Raw genomic sequence first — 13,049 nt, 5'->3', positions numbered from 1 at the left:
TGAAAATATGAATGCAGGTATGTAATAGCTACTAGCACCTTGTATTTATAAGATCACTTTAAACTTATGTTGAGAATAATGTCTATCTACTTTACTATTTGGATATTTTCAAATGAGGATTAAAGTACTACCACCATTAATATATGGTACAATTAAGCACTTCTTATCAGATTTATAGAATAACATACCATAAAAATTTCTCAATACAAAAAAGAATATTTCTAATCCTTAATCAATATACAGTTATTATGGGCAATATTTAGTGTAGTCATAGTATACAAGAATGTTGAAATTAACTTTTCAAAAGCCAGGACAGAGTATGAAATGTCACATAAAACTAATTAAATTTAATAATCCTGATTTAACTCACTTAGTCTATTTTTTCCCTTTCTGTCAAATAAAAGGCTTAGATTAGATGATTTGAGATAGAATATTTTGTGACTCTGCGAGGAAAGGAGGGTAAGTACTGAATGATAATGCGATTTAAGGTAGACCTGGAAATGTATAGGATTGTCATAGCAGAAGAGAGACAGGACTCCCAGGCAGAGAGTACAGCTTAGGTATGTCTTGACTCATCTTTTGTTTAAATGATGGAGATAAAACGATAATTAAAACTCTACCTGCGTAGTCTGATATTTTAGCTACTAGTCAAATGTAGCTCTTAAAACATAATTTTAAATTAATTTAAATTAAAAATTCATTTCCTCAGTCACACTAAACACATTTCAGGTGCTCAGCAGCCATATGTGACTACCCCACTGGACAGTTCAGACATTTCTATCATAACAGAAATTTGTACTGGTCAGCAATGCATCTAGATAATAATAACCAAATGGAAACAGGGAAATCCAATGTCTATTTGACTATAATATGGTCTGTGTCTTGCTTAAGAGAAGGTAGAAATAACTTTAGACTTTATTTTAAACTATATAATTAAGTATGTTTGCTGACAAAAATAAGATCTATATTCTTCTCCATGCATGCAGAGAAAAAGAAGGGAGTGTAGAAAATTATCAACCTCAAAGAAGTCACAGAAGGAGAAAAATTACGGCGGAAAGGATAGATTTCTTAAGATTGGATTCAGCTACGAGAAACACAAACACACACAGACACACACACACAGATATAGATTTAAATATGGAAGATGTTTATTTTTGCTCACATTAATCACATAAATGTCCAGAGATAAGAAGTCCAGAGCTGCTGTGGTCACACAGTTCAATGCTGTCCTGAAAGACTATTCAAGTCACCATTCAGCCATCCCTGGGATGTGGTCTTGGTCCACATGGTCTAAGGAAGCATCCATATACCAGGCACAATAATGCTGGAAAGAACCAAATAAAGAAGAAGAAGAAGAAGAAGGAGAAGGAGAAGGAGAAGGAGAAGGAGAAGAAGAAAGCAAGAACATCTTCCATTGTCTCCTAAAAAAGACTCTGGAAGGCTGTATGCTTTATATCCCATTGGCCAAAATGTAGTTACATACTCACACTTAACTCCAGGGTGGCTGGAACATGTAATATTTTTTGCCGTCAGCCATGTGCCCAGCTAAGAGGTCTGTTCATTCAGAAGAAAGGGAGAATGTATATTTTGGAACACTGCCAAAGACAAAAGCACAAAATAAAATATTTTTATGGCTATGATATATCAGTAATTATAATAAATATTAACAGATTAAACTTTTATATGAAAAGATAAAAATTGTGACTACTATCTAATCCATCTATAAACTTCTTGCTAGAAATATATATAAAACAAAAAACATACAGAAAGGAAGAAAATAAAAGAATTGGGAAAGTATACTGTGCTAATAATAATTAAAGATATTTCTAGTAATATTAAAATTAGATGAAATAATATTAAAGGCAAAAGGCATTAATAGGGATAAAAGGAACACAGAATCTCCATGAAATAGAAAAACTATGAGCTTGTATGCACCTAACCACACAGCTTCAAAATACACAAAGCAAAACCAGAAAGAATTATTAGCAGAAACTAATAATTCCACAGTCATAGTGGGGAATTTTAATACAACTATAACAGAAACCGATTAAACCAAATAATCAAAGATTTAATGTTCAAAAGTACATGTTTGTTCTAGTACGTATATAGAAATCCTGCATACAAACAATGTAAAATATGTACATTTTGGTTAAATTTTTATCTTCAAATAATTTTAAACTTTCAGAAATATTGCAGAAATAGCACAAATAACACAGTTTCATGCACCCCCCTCCGACTTGCTTTTATGTTAACATCTTACATAAACGTAATTATTAAACTAAGAAATTAGCATTAGTACAACACAATTAAAGACTTTATTTGGTCCTCTCCAGTCTGTGACAGTTTCTCAGTCTTTCCTTGTCTTTCACCAGCATCACACTTTTGGAGACAACGGGTCAGTTATTCTGTGTCTCTCAATTTGGATTTGTCTGATGTTTTCTCATGATCAGATAGAGTTTATGCATTTGGGGCAAGAATACCACAATTATGCTGTGTGCTTTTCAGTACATCTTGTCAGGGAGCACATAATGCCCATATGTCTTATTATTGGACATGTCACTTGCTTAAGCTGGTGTCTGCCATAATTTTTCACTCTGAAGTTATAATTTTCCCCCTTTTAATCAAATATCTTAAGGGAGACTTCTTGAGACTAGGCAAATATCCTGTTTCTCTTCTAATTTTTGCCTAGGAATTTGAGCATGCACTGGCAACTCTTGCCTGAAATAATGATTCCCATGGTGTTTTAACGGCAATCCACTGTTTCCCTCTCTCATATATTTATTCATTGGAATTTTTCTGTAAGAGGGCCATTCTTTCTTCCCACCTATTTACTTATTTGTTCATATTAGTATGGACTCATAGATTTTTTAATTCTATGGGTTAAAAATTCTATAGGTTCATTATTTATTTTGTTCCTGCAGTCGCTGCACCTTTGGGCATCAGGACCTCCTCAAGTTGGCTCCTTTGCCCTTGCAATCTGCCCCATTGCTTTTTGAGAACTTCCTTACTTTTTGACATCAATGCTCCAGGCTCATCTCTTATTTTCCCTACTTCAGCCCTGGAATATACCACTTCTCCAAGGAACCTTGAAAATGGTTAAAGGCTTGTTCTCAAAATCATTTTTAAAATTTCATAATGCAGGAAATATTATTTCTCCATAATTTCAGCTGTTGAGTTGTTGTGCAGCCACTACACAGAACAGCTGCACCATTAAATGGGCATTCATTTTCAATTATAGTTTCTTAAGGAGAAAAATGCCTTAAAGTTAGTTAAATAGCTAAAAATTAGAGTTCTTAGTTTCCTTCATTTAAATTTTTGAGTACTGTACACTGAACAATTGCACAAAGATTAGATTTATTATGTAATCTCCAACATTCTGCCTTGTATTGCTTAAATTGTGTAAACATTTGTTGGTTCAAAAAGTATTGAATATTCCATCTTAAGTAGCTGACATACTCTTTGTTAATATGCTAATTTCATTCTCAAAGTCTAACTTAATCCTCAAATTTATTGTCCTACGTATTTAACCATTTGAAAGTTTATAGTAGTTTTCTTCATGGTATTAATATTTATAGTCGTTATTAGTTACTACAGCATTGTGCTTTTGCAATAATAAATAGACACTTTTGTTTCAAAATAGATTTTCGTCACGAAAACAACATAAGGAGAATTTTCTTTCTGAGTACCATCTAGATTATTTATATATATTTGTAAATGAATATTAAGATACTCACAGAAAATCCAAATAACATGTTTTATTTGTATTACTGATGTTGTAACCATATTTAAATATGAAAGAAACCTTTGAGATCACAGAATTATTGATCATACTCAAGTTCAGGGATGCCAGAAATTATATTGAAGTTGGCTTGCAGCTGTTTAGTCTATTAAGAACCAAGGTTGAAGTTCCACGTAATAGCTGGTTTTGGCCAAGTATCAAAGCCAAACAAAATCTCCATGCAACTCTAATAACTAGGAATAAATCTAACATAAATTATAATAACATGTTGAATAATATTAATAAGGACTTGCATAAATGGAAATAAATCATGCTCATGGTTGAAAAGCCATGATATTATAAAAGTATAATTCTCTCCAAATGAATTATTAATTTCAACTCAATTCCAAGCAAAATTCCAGTGGGGTTTTTTATAGAACTTGACAATCTTATCCCAAATTCACAAAGGAGAACAATGAGACAAAAATAAGTTAAAAATAAATAGGGGTTCTCCAAGGGGTCTCCAAGGACATCTTGAGGAAGAGAAGTGATTTTCTAATTTGAACAACGGTGCCACATGAGTTTGCATGGCTCAGTGGGTCTTGTCCTAACAAATGACAAGCCTTGGTATAAAGATATAAATTAGACATATGCAATAGAATTCAGAGGACGAAAACAGACCCGTGAATATTTAGAAAATTGATACATGACAGAAAGGGCATTAGAAATAAATGAAAAGTTTGTTTTTCAATCAATGTTACAGTGAGAACAGATTTTATTATACATAATAAAAATAAAATAAGAGATATACTTTACAATCCATTCTAAGTGAATGAAAGATCTACTCTGTAAAATTTTTGAAAGAAAACATAGTAGATATCTTTATATCTACAAGGTAGAGAAAGGCTTCTTAAACATAATTCAAAAGCTCAAAACATAAAAGAGAAAGTTGATCAATTTGAATACATTAAATTTTTAACTCTTCAACTAGAAACCACAAACAAGTGAAAAGATCAGATGCCAACTGGGAGAGGCTATTTGCAATTCATGTAATTGACTAAGAATTAGGTATAAGAACATACAAAGAGCTCTTACTAGTTAATAAGAAAACAGGCCAACAACCAAAAAAGTGAGAAAAAATATGAATAGTTAATCCAATGACAAGCCAATGTCCAATAAATGTATGGAAATATACTCAAGCTCATTTCCAAGTAGGGAAATGAAAAAAAAAACAGCAAAATATTATTTCATATCCATCAGATTGACAACATTGAAAGTGCTTGATGATATCAACCATTGGTAAGGCTGTGGAAAAATAGGGAATTTTTATACACTGCCAAAAGTGTAAAGTGTATACACATTCCCTGGAGGGCAATACGGCACCATCCTGGTAAAGTTGTAGATACACACGTTGGAACATTTAAGTAGATACTCTTCTAGAGAAATCCTAGCAAGCAGACATATGGTGTGACACGCATGTTTATAACAGTGAAAGATAGGGCACAGGCCTAACTGCTCATTGAGTAAATTGTGATGCACTCCATCAAGAGCAGAATGTACAGTACCTAAAAATGAATCATTCAGGGATGTACATGTATTAACACGGTGAAAACTCAGAATACTGAAAACTAATGGCAAGTTAAATGATGATATTCACAGTCTCAGGCTATTTGTATAAAGACTGAAAATATACAAAACATGACATAGCGTGGATGGATAGATCCTTGTGCAGTAACAGTATAAATGCATACATGAAACTGACAAACATTCTAGTGAACAAGATATGAATGGAGGGCAGAGAGACAGTCTGGGAAAGGTAGCCAAGTACTGCAATTCTTTCTGTGATCTTTCATTTCTTTAAAAAATCTGAATGTATCAAATTGTTAAAGATTTGATAAAGCTTCGTGTTGTTCTCTTGGTGTGATGATTGTAGCGTTTCCATACTTTTCTGTATGCTTAAAAAAATTTGCTGATAAAAATGGAGGTTTTACCATGTACATTGAGTAAAGAATGATAATAGAGCCAAAAGTAACATAATTATCATAGTAAACACAGATACAGGACAAAACACATAAGTCAAAAAAATAAAATAAAATAGTAAAATAAAATAAAAAGTTACAGCAAGCGCTGCACAACTTTCCTCCTGTGTGTCTGTAAAATGCCACCTTTGATTAATAAGGAAGTTTGCATGGGAGTGAACGCAGCTGCCTTATAAATCAATCAGCCAAAGAGGAGTTAAAGACAATCATTTCCATTGTGTGCTCAGGAAATAAATTTCCTGTCAAAAATAAAAGCTTCTTGTCCAAAACTGAATAACATGGCCATAATGTGACTAATGGCTGAATGAATCTAACAGCAAAGATTAGGGGTTCCTCTGAAATTTATGAATTACCAGAATTATGCCTGATGATGTAAAGTTATGTTTAGGTAGGAGACATAGACTTTATTTTTTAAGACTGAAAATTTAAAGTCAAAATTGAGTTACCCTATGAAGAGCATGATACTTTAAATAAATCATCTTTAGACACTTAAATAACTGAGCACCATGATTTTAATGTAACAAAGTCATTTATTTCACAGGGAACTGATTATTTTCCCTAGATTTCCAATTGCACTTTCAACCACATAAGTTCTGACATTAGCTAGCGCCAACATTCCACCTATTTATAAAAAGTCCCTGTACCCTGTTGCCATTTAGCACAGTGAATACCCATTTGTAAACAAAATGGTGATACATTATGATAGCCAAAGGGCAGAGCTTTACCTGGACAGAGATTCATCATTTTTTAATGTAGCACAGCTTGGTGTTTGCACTGTCATCAAGCACTCTGAAAGGTGCTTGGAGAGATTGATGACCTAGACGATTACTGAAACTTAATAATAGCATCAGCAACTGCGGGTTGATATTGCACACAACGGAAATAGTACCTTCATTCTCGTCCATGCTTATTGTTGGCCAAGTTATATGAATACTTTGACCAGAGAAAGTGTTAGAGAAAACTGAAATCTTATTCTATAATAGTAATTGTATGATATTTTGATATGGTTTTAGCAAGTGCCATACAAAAATAATTCCCTTGCATATATACCCAGAAGTGGGATTGCTGGAGCATATGGTACTCCTATTTGTAATTTTTTGAGGAACCGCAATACTGTTTTCCACAGCAGCTGCACTACTTAACATTCCCACCAAAAGTGTGCAAGGGTTCCAATCTCTCCACATCCTCAAATTGAAATCGGGATCGCAACGCGATATCTGCATCTCCATGTTTATTGCAGCATTATTCACGATAGCCAAGATATGGAAACAACCTAAATATCCATCAACAGATGAATGGATGAAGAAAATATGTATATACATAGAATGGAATATTATTTAGTCTTCAAAAAGAAGGAAAGCCTGCCACGTGCAACATGTATGAGCCCAGAGCGCATGATGCTAAGTGAAATAAGCCAGTCGCAGAAGGACAAAGACTACGTGATTCCAGTTATATAAGGAATCTAAAGTAGTCAAACTCCATGGAAGCAGAGAGTAGAACGGTGGTCACCAGGAGCCGGGGGAGAGGGGAAATGGGGAGTTGCTCTTCTACAGGTACAAAGTTCCATTTACACAAAATCAATAAATTCTAGAGATCTGCTGTACAACATAGTGCCTATAGGTGACAACACCATATTGTGCTCTTAAAATTTTCTTAAGAGGGTATATTTCATGTTAAGTGTCCTTAACAGAATTTCAAAAATTAATCACTTGCAAATCAACTGTAAACATTATGCAACAAAATACAAATGGGTTTATCAAGACAGCCTTTTTACTGACTACATGACACATGGGAAGCACCGAATGGAGACTAGAAAGAAAATAACATCATCCTGTTCACAAATGTATTTAATGTCAAACATATCCCCAAAGAGCCCATCCCACATTTTATGTATGCCACCTGCAATATACATCTATGAGATAAGTGTATCAAAGAAGATGATTTTTTTGGCTTTCTTCTTTTTTTCCAGAAAATGCTGTACTTCCTATTATTGATTTGAGAGTTTGATGAAAGTATATTTTGCTTGAAAGTGCCTCTACTTGGACCAAAGAAGATTTTTCTATGTATATAATTTACCCAACTTCAATAATTTCCCTGAGAAGTATCAGAAATTATGGCATGATCTCTGTGAACAAAGCGTTACAAGGTAAAGATACAGCTTCTGTAATATTCCAAAAGGAGCTAAGTTGTCCATTTTAACACCACAGCTGATTCACACTCATTTCGTAGCTTACTATTTATATCCTTTTGAGAGCTCTTTGCATGTATATAAAATTCAAGAATACAATTCAATAAAATACAAATCAGGGAGTGAATTTATAATTTAAATTTTGTCGTGAGCATTATCAGCAAAGGCAGGCCATTAAAAAGGCTGTTTCTTCACCAGTGAATTAACGCTAGAAGGACAAGTAGTGTAAACTATTCTGCCGACAGGCCAATAATGAAAACATAGTTAAAGCAGTAAAGCTTGCCAACTACTGATGAGACTCAGGAGAAATTCCTTAACAGATGTTTCCCTGAGCAAATATACACTCTGCCTACTCTGATTATGATGATCTTGAGAATTCGTGATTTGATTCAACATTCAGCTACTCTTCAGCAGGCTCATAAAAATATGATTCTTACAAAGAGGATATTCTACATTTTCCTTTCCTAAGAACCAATATAGAACATATTTATCGTACTCAGTCCCATATGGTGAAGTCCAACAGCACTTTTCATAGCACTATAATTAAAGTTGTGTCAGCATTTTATTATGAACAAGAGGAGGCAAAGCCTTTTTGGGTTTTTTTCAGTTTTTTTTTTTCATTTTATAAGCTTCCTTTCGCTGAGTGCCCACTGACTGCAGTAGTCTGGTCTGACCTCCCATCTGCCTCCTGCTAAGAACTTCTGATGTCTTGCTCTTGGCTGAATGATTTGTGTACAAACAGTTTAAAAGAGCTTGTTTTTGAAAACCAGGAGATTATTCCTAATGGACAGTTCCACCTTTCAGCTTCATGTCTAATCATTATAATATTCTGAAGACTTCTTTCTGGAATGAGCGTTAGCAGGAAATAGTTGGTGGTTTGTAAGAGCAGTAGAACAAAGTACACAGAGGGAAGTGACTCACAGTTGTTGAGTCACATTATGATGCCTGACATTGGCATCTCTGTGGTTTTACTAGTATCTATTTGTGTGTATTGAAGCCCTAATTATTTTAATTATTTCTTTCTAAAAAATCTTCCACTTTCTAGATTTTTAATTGGGTGAGAAATACTAAAATATATACTTAGTAGTTGTGTGACATTGGGCAATTGATTTAATTGCAGCTCAACCCCAAACTCCCTGAGTATTGGGAGGATAGTAAGAACACCTACTTCATCAGACAATGTGAGGATCAAACTGGATAATCCGCTCCAGGGGCTGAACACCGGCCCATGACAATGATCCGCTTCATCTCCATCCTTACCCAGAATGGCTCCATCCTAGTCGTTACTTCCGGCTACTCTCTCTGCACTTGCCTGAAATAAACCTCAGGTATCTTTCTGCCCAAAGCCAATCTTTTTAAACATTCTAAACTCTCTTAAAAATGCAAATGCAAGCAACAAATTAACCACATCAATGGCTGCTGTAAGATTAATAATTATCCTCTAGGTTCCGTGAAGGAGAAAGTCCGTGTCTGTTTTACTACCATAGTGCCTATGTGCAGAGGCATGTGCTTCGTAAAATATTAGTCTTTAGAGCTTTTTAAGGTTGTGATCTTATGTCTAGTTACATAAGTACTTAAGTGAAAATAATTCATTTTTGAGGCTGTGGATTCAATTTCTGCTGTGGTTGGAAAGTGAAATAGACAGCCTTGCTCTGGCATTACTTTATTAATACATGAATGTAGTATTAGAACCAATATTAACTCACACTTTCAACAAGAGGCTTTAAGCTAAAACCGGAAGACATGCCAGGGTGTTATCAAGGTGCACTGAGCAAGCTGCCCCGACACAGTGATTGGCAGGGAACCAAAAACCCACAGAAATCCTGGGCAAAGAAGGGTCCAATACACCTCTTTACACCCCCTTGCCGTGGCCTGAAAATGTTCATTGCTATTTTCTGTCTCTTGTTGATGAACCACAGTTGTCCCCTGCACCCCTAATTTACATCTGCAGAATTTCCAGTACTTCAGGAACATCTCTTCTCCAACCCCACTTAAAAGAATAATTGCATCTGTGTGCAATTAAAAAGAATAGGGATCTGGCTAATAATATTTCCCACTTATCTTTTGAGTATTCTGTATTTTTAGGTCACCTTAAAATATGAAGGAACAATCTCCTGTACAATGGTGAGAGCCCAGTGATAATTTGGCTGTATCAAAAATTTATCAGCAGTAAATTACCCACCAGGACAGCCTTTGACGGTAACAGCAGAATCATGAGCACACATTCTGGGCTGTATTCATAGGCTTCTTTTCGTTTGCATTCTCAATAATATATCCTTTTTAAAAAACTGGCCTTAATGCTTTATTATCACGAGCAAAATATTTCCACGTGTCCTGATAGGCAAGAACATTCAAATCTTGTGAAGGATTTCCCTGACTGTTATCAAGAGGTAATTCACCTGCGCCACCTTCCCTTACCAGCTGTAACGTTCTCAGCGGTTGGAATCACTAACCGACCGCATGACGCCGTTTTCTCTTGCTGTCTGTCCTGTCACCTTCCAGCTCTCCGCGGTCTTTCCTTGCCTGTAGCGCCTCCTCAGAAATGCCCATCAGCCTCACGGGTTCCTTGCTTTCCTCCTGCGGCCTGACGGGCTGCGACTTTGCCATCGTCCTCCAGGGGGCGCTGCGGGACCGTGAGCCCGCGCTGCTCATTAAGAGCGGAGTTTCTGCCAATCTCCTACCAGCTCAGGTAGAGAACTACTCTTTGTTAGAGCAATAGCTCCTGCTTTTAACCAGTGCTATAGGCCACGGTTTTTGCTTCTGATTCCAAAAGACAACTTGTGTATGTGAATGAGATACAAACACCCAGCACCCTAAAGGTAGCTACGTTCTTTTCCTAAGTGGTGGTTTTGCAAAAAACATGCACTGCCTGTACAAACCTGTTAGTCTAACCAGTTCCTTATACAGGGCAGAATAGGCATTCTTTTTACCGAATTCTACTAAAATGCTGGCATTTTTTTGCCTTTTAACTTATTATATTTAAACTATGAGTTAAATAGTAAACCTGAGTCTGTTTATTATATTATATATTATAGAATTATGTATTGATAATAGTTTATTATATCATTATAATTACATTATAATTGTATATTGCTACATCAGTATTCTTTATAGCAAATATTGTCTAAATATTTTAATACACTAACGTTAACATGCACCTAACCTACAACAAGAACTGTTTAGCCACATTGTAACTTTTATCAACAACACTGTGAAACACTTAATAATATTTAAGTCACATATCTTCTATTTCATAGTAACATGTACAGATCTTCTAAATTTGCTTTTTATACGTATCAGATTTATTTATGTTAAAACCCATCTTCATTCAGAAACAGTTTTAAAGATGGTTTCTGTGTTTAAAAGCATCTTTCACATGGTGACTGTGCTACAAGTGAACTAGCTGAAATCATGAAGAAAACATCTGTTAAAAGGGATAAATACTCTGTCAAAAATGTGCCATTAATCATCACGACAGGGCTTCCCTGGTGGCGCAGTGGTTAAGAATCTGCCTGCCAGTGCAGGGGACACGGGTTCGAGCCCTGGTCCAGGAAGATCCCACATGCTGCAGACCAACCAAGCCCGTGCACCACAACTACTGAGCCTGTGCTCTGGAGCCCGTGAGCCACAACTACTGAGCCCACGAGCCACAACTACTGAGCCCGCATGCCACAACTACTGAAGCCCTCCCGCCTAGAGCCCGTGCTCCGCAACAAGAGAAGCCACCGCAATGAGAAGCCTGCGCACCGCAACGAAGAGTAGCCCCCGCTCGCCACAACTAGAGAAAGCCCACGCACAGCAACGAAGAACCAACACAGCCAAAAATTTTTTTTAATAATTAATTAATTAGTTTAAAAAACATCATCAAGACATTTATTGCTATAAAAGTATAAAAAGCAGACTGATATTTGTAAAACATAAATAGGATCATGTCACATCCCTGCTAAAATCTTAGAGTGACTTCCAGTTGAAATAAAAATGGTTAAACAGTCGCCAAAGCCCGACAGGATCTCCTTCCCCCTCCCTGCCCTGCTCGCAGCTCCTAAGGTCACATCACCCTTCTCTCAGCTACGTCTTCTGTTTCCTTATAGTGATATTTTTGTACGTGTCATCTTCCATATCTGTAGTTGGGGTCAGAATTTTGATTTTTGTGATATAACTGAAAATACTTATTTTCAGTAAATTTTAAAATACCATATGAAATAATGTTTAAAACTTTGCACCATATATCTGTTAACATTATCTCTTCCAAAGATCAATCTACATTGTTCAGAGAGATTTGGAGAATGGAGTGAATCTTCTAGACACTCAATCAGAAGTGAAGATGTGGTTTTCCCCTGTGACACCATTGGTATTTGATTGCTACAAAGCAGTCAGAGGGCTTTGCCTTGGAAAGGTATTCTTAAGGGTCAACTACTCCTACACAGAAGGCCAGATAATAACTGAAACTTGACTCTAATATATACCCACCTTACTTTATTATATAAAGGAGATTCTTTTCACAACAGAGCTTGGGGAATAAATATTCTTAGGCAAGAATTACAAAGGTTAACGTGTTAACTAGTAAACATTTGCAAGTATAAGTTAAAATGTAAAATGCAACAAAATAATTTACCACAAAATGAAAACCCTCAAATAAGATATTAGAAAGACACTTTTTAAAGTTTCTTCTCTTAGTCTTTTTTCCCTTTCAATGAATTCTTTTTCAAATAATAAGTCCTTGCTTTGAAGAAATAAACAAGTATAAATAAAACAAACACAATAAAAGTTAGTTTATGTCTGTGCACCTCTGCATCAGATAGCTTCACAAGCCAACTGAGCTTTCTCCTGTGGTTTCCGTGTGGTCGATACTTTTTCATGCTGTGTATGTGCATTTATCTTCAAGTTGAATCTTCCATAATAAAATGAATCCCCCAGAGCTTCAAAGCCAATTAGCCTACAGTTGTGTTTTTCCTTTTTTCCCCATGAATTTCTACTTCAGTTAAAAATGCCGTTACTGATAAAAGCAACAACATAAAAGATGTTTACATCGGACCTATATCAACAGATATATCAAGTTAGCCAATCTGTTAGTTAACAGTCAAGAGGATGTCGTGTGGTCAGC

This window comes from Eschrichtius robustus, chromosome 21 (genome assembly GCF_028021215.1).
Source record: "Eschrichtius robustus isolate mEscRob2 chromosome 21, mEscRob2.pri, whole genome shotgun sequence".
Lineage (NCBI taxonomy): Eukaryota > Metazoa > Chordata > Mammalia > Artiodactyla > Eschrichtiidae > Eschrichtius > Eschrichtius robustus.
Note: the sequence above shows the minus strand (reverse complement) of the source record.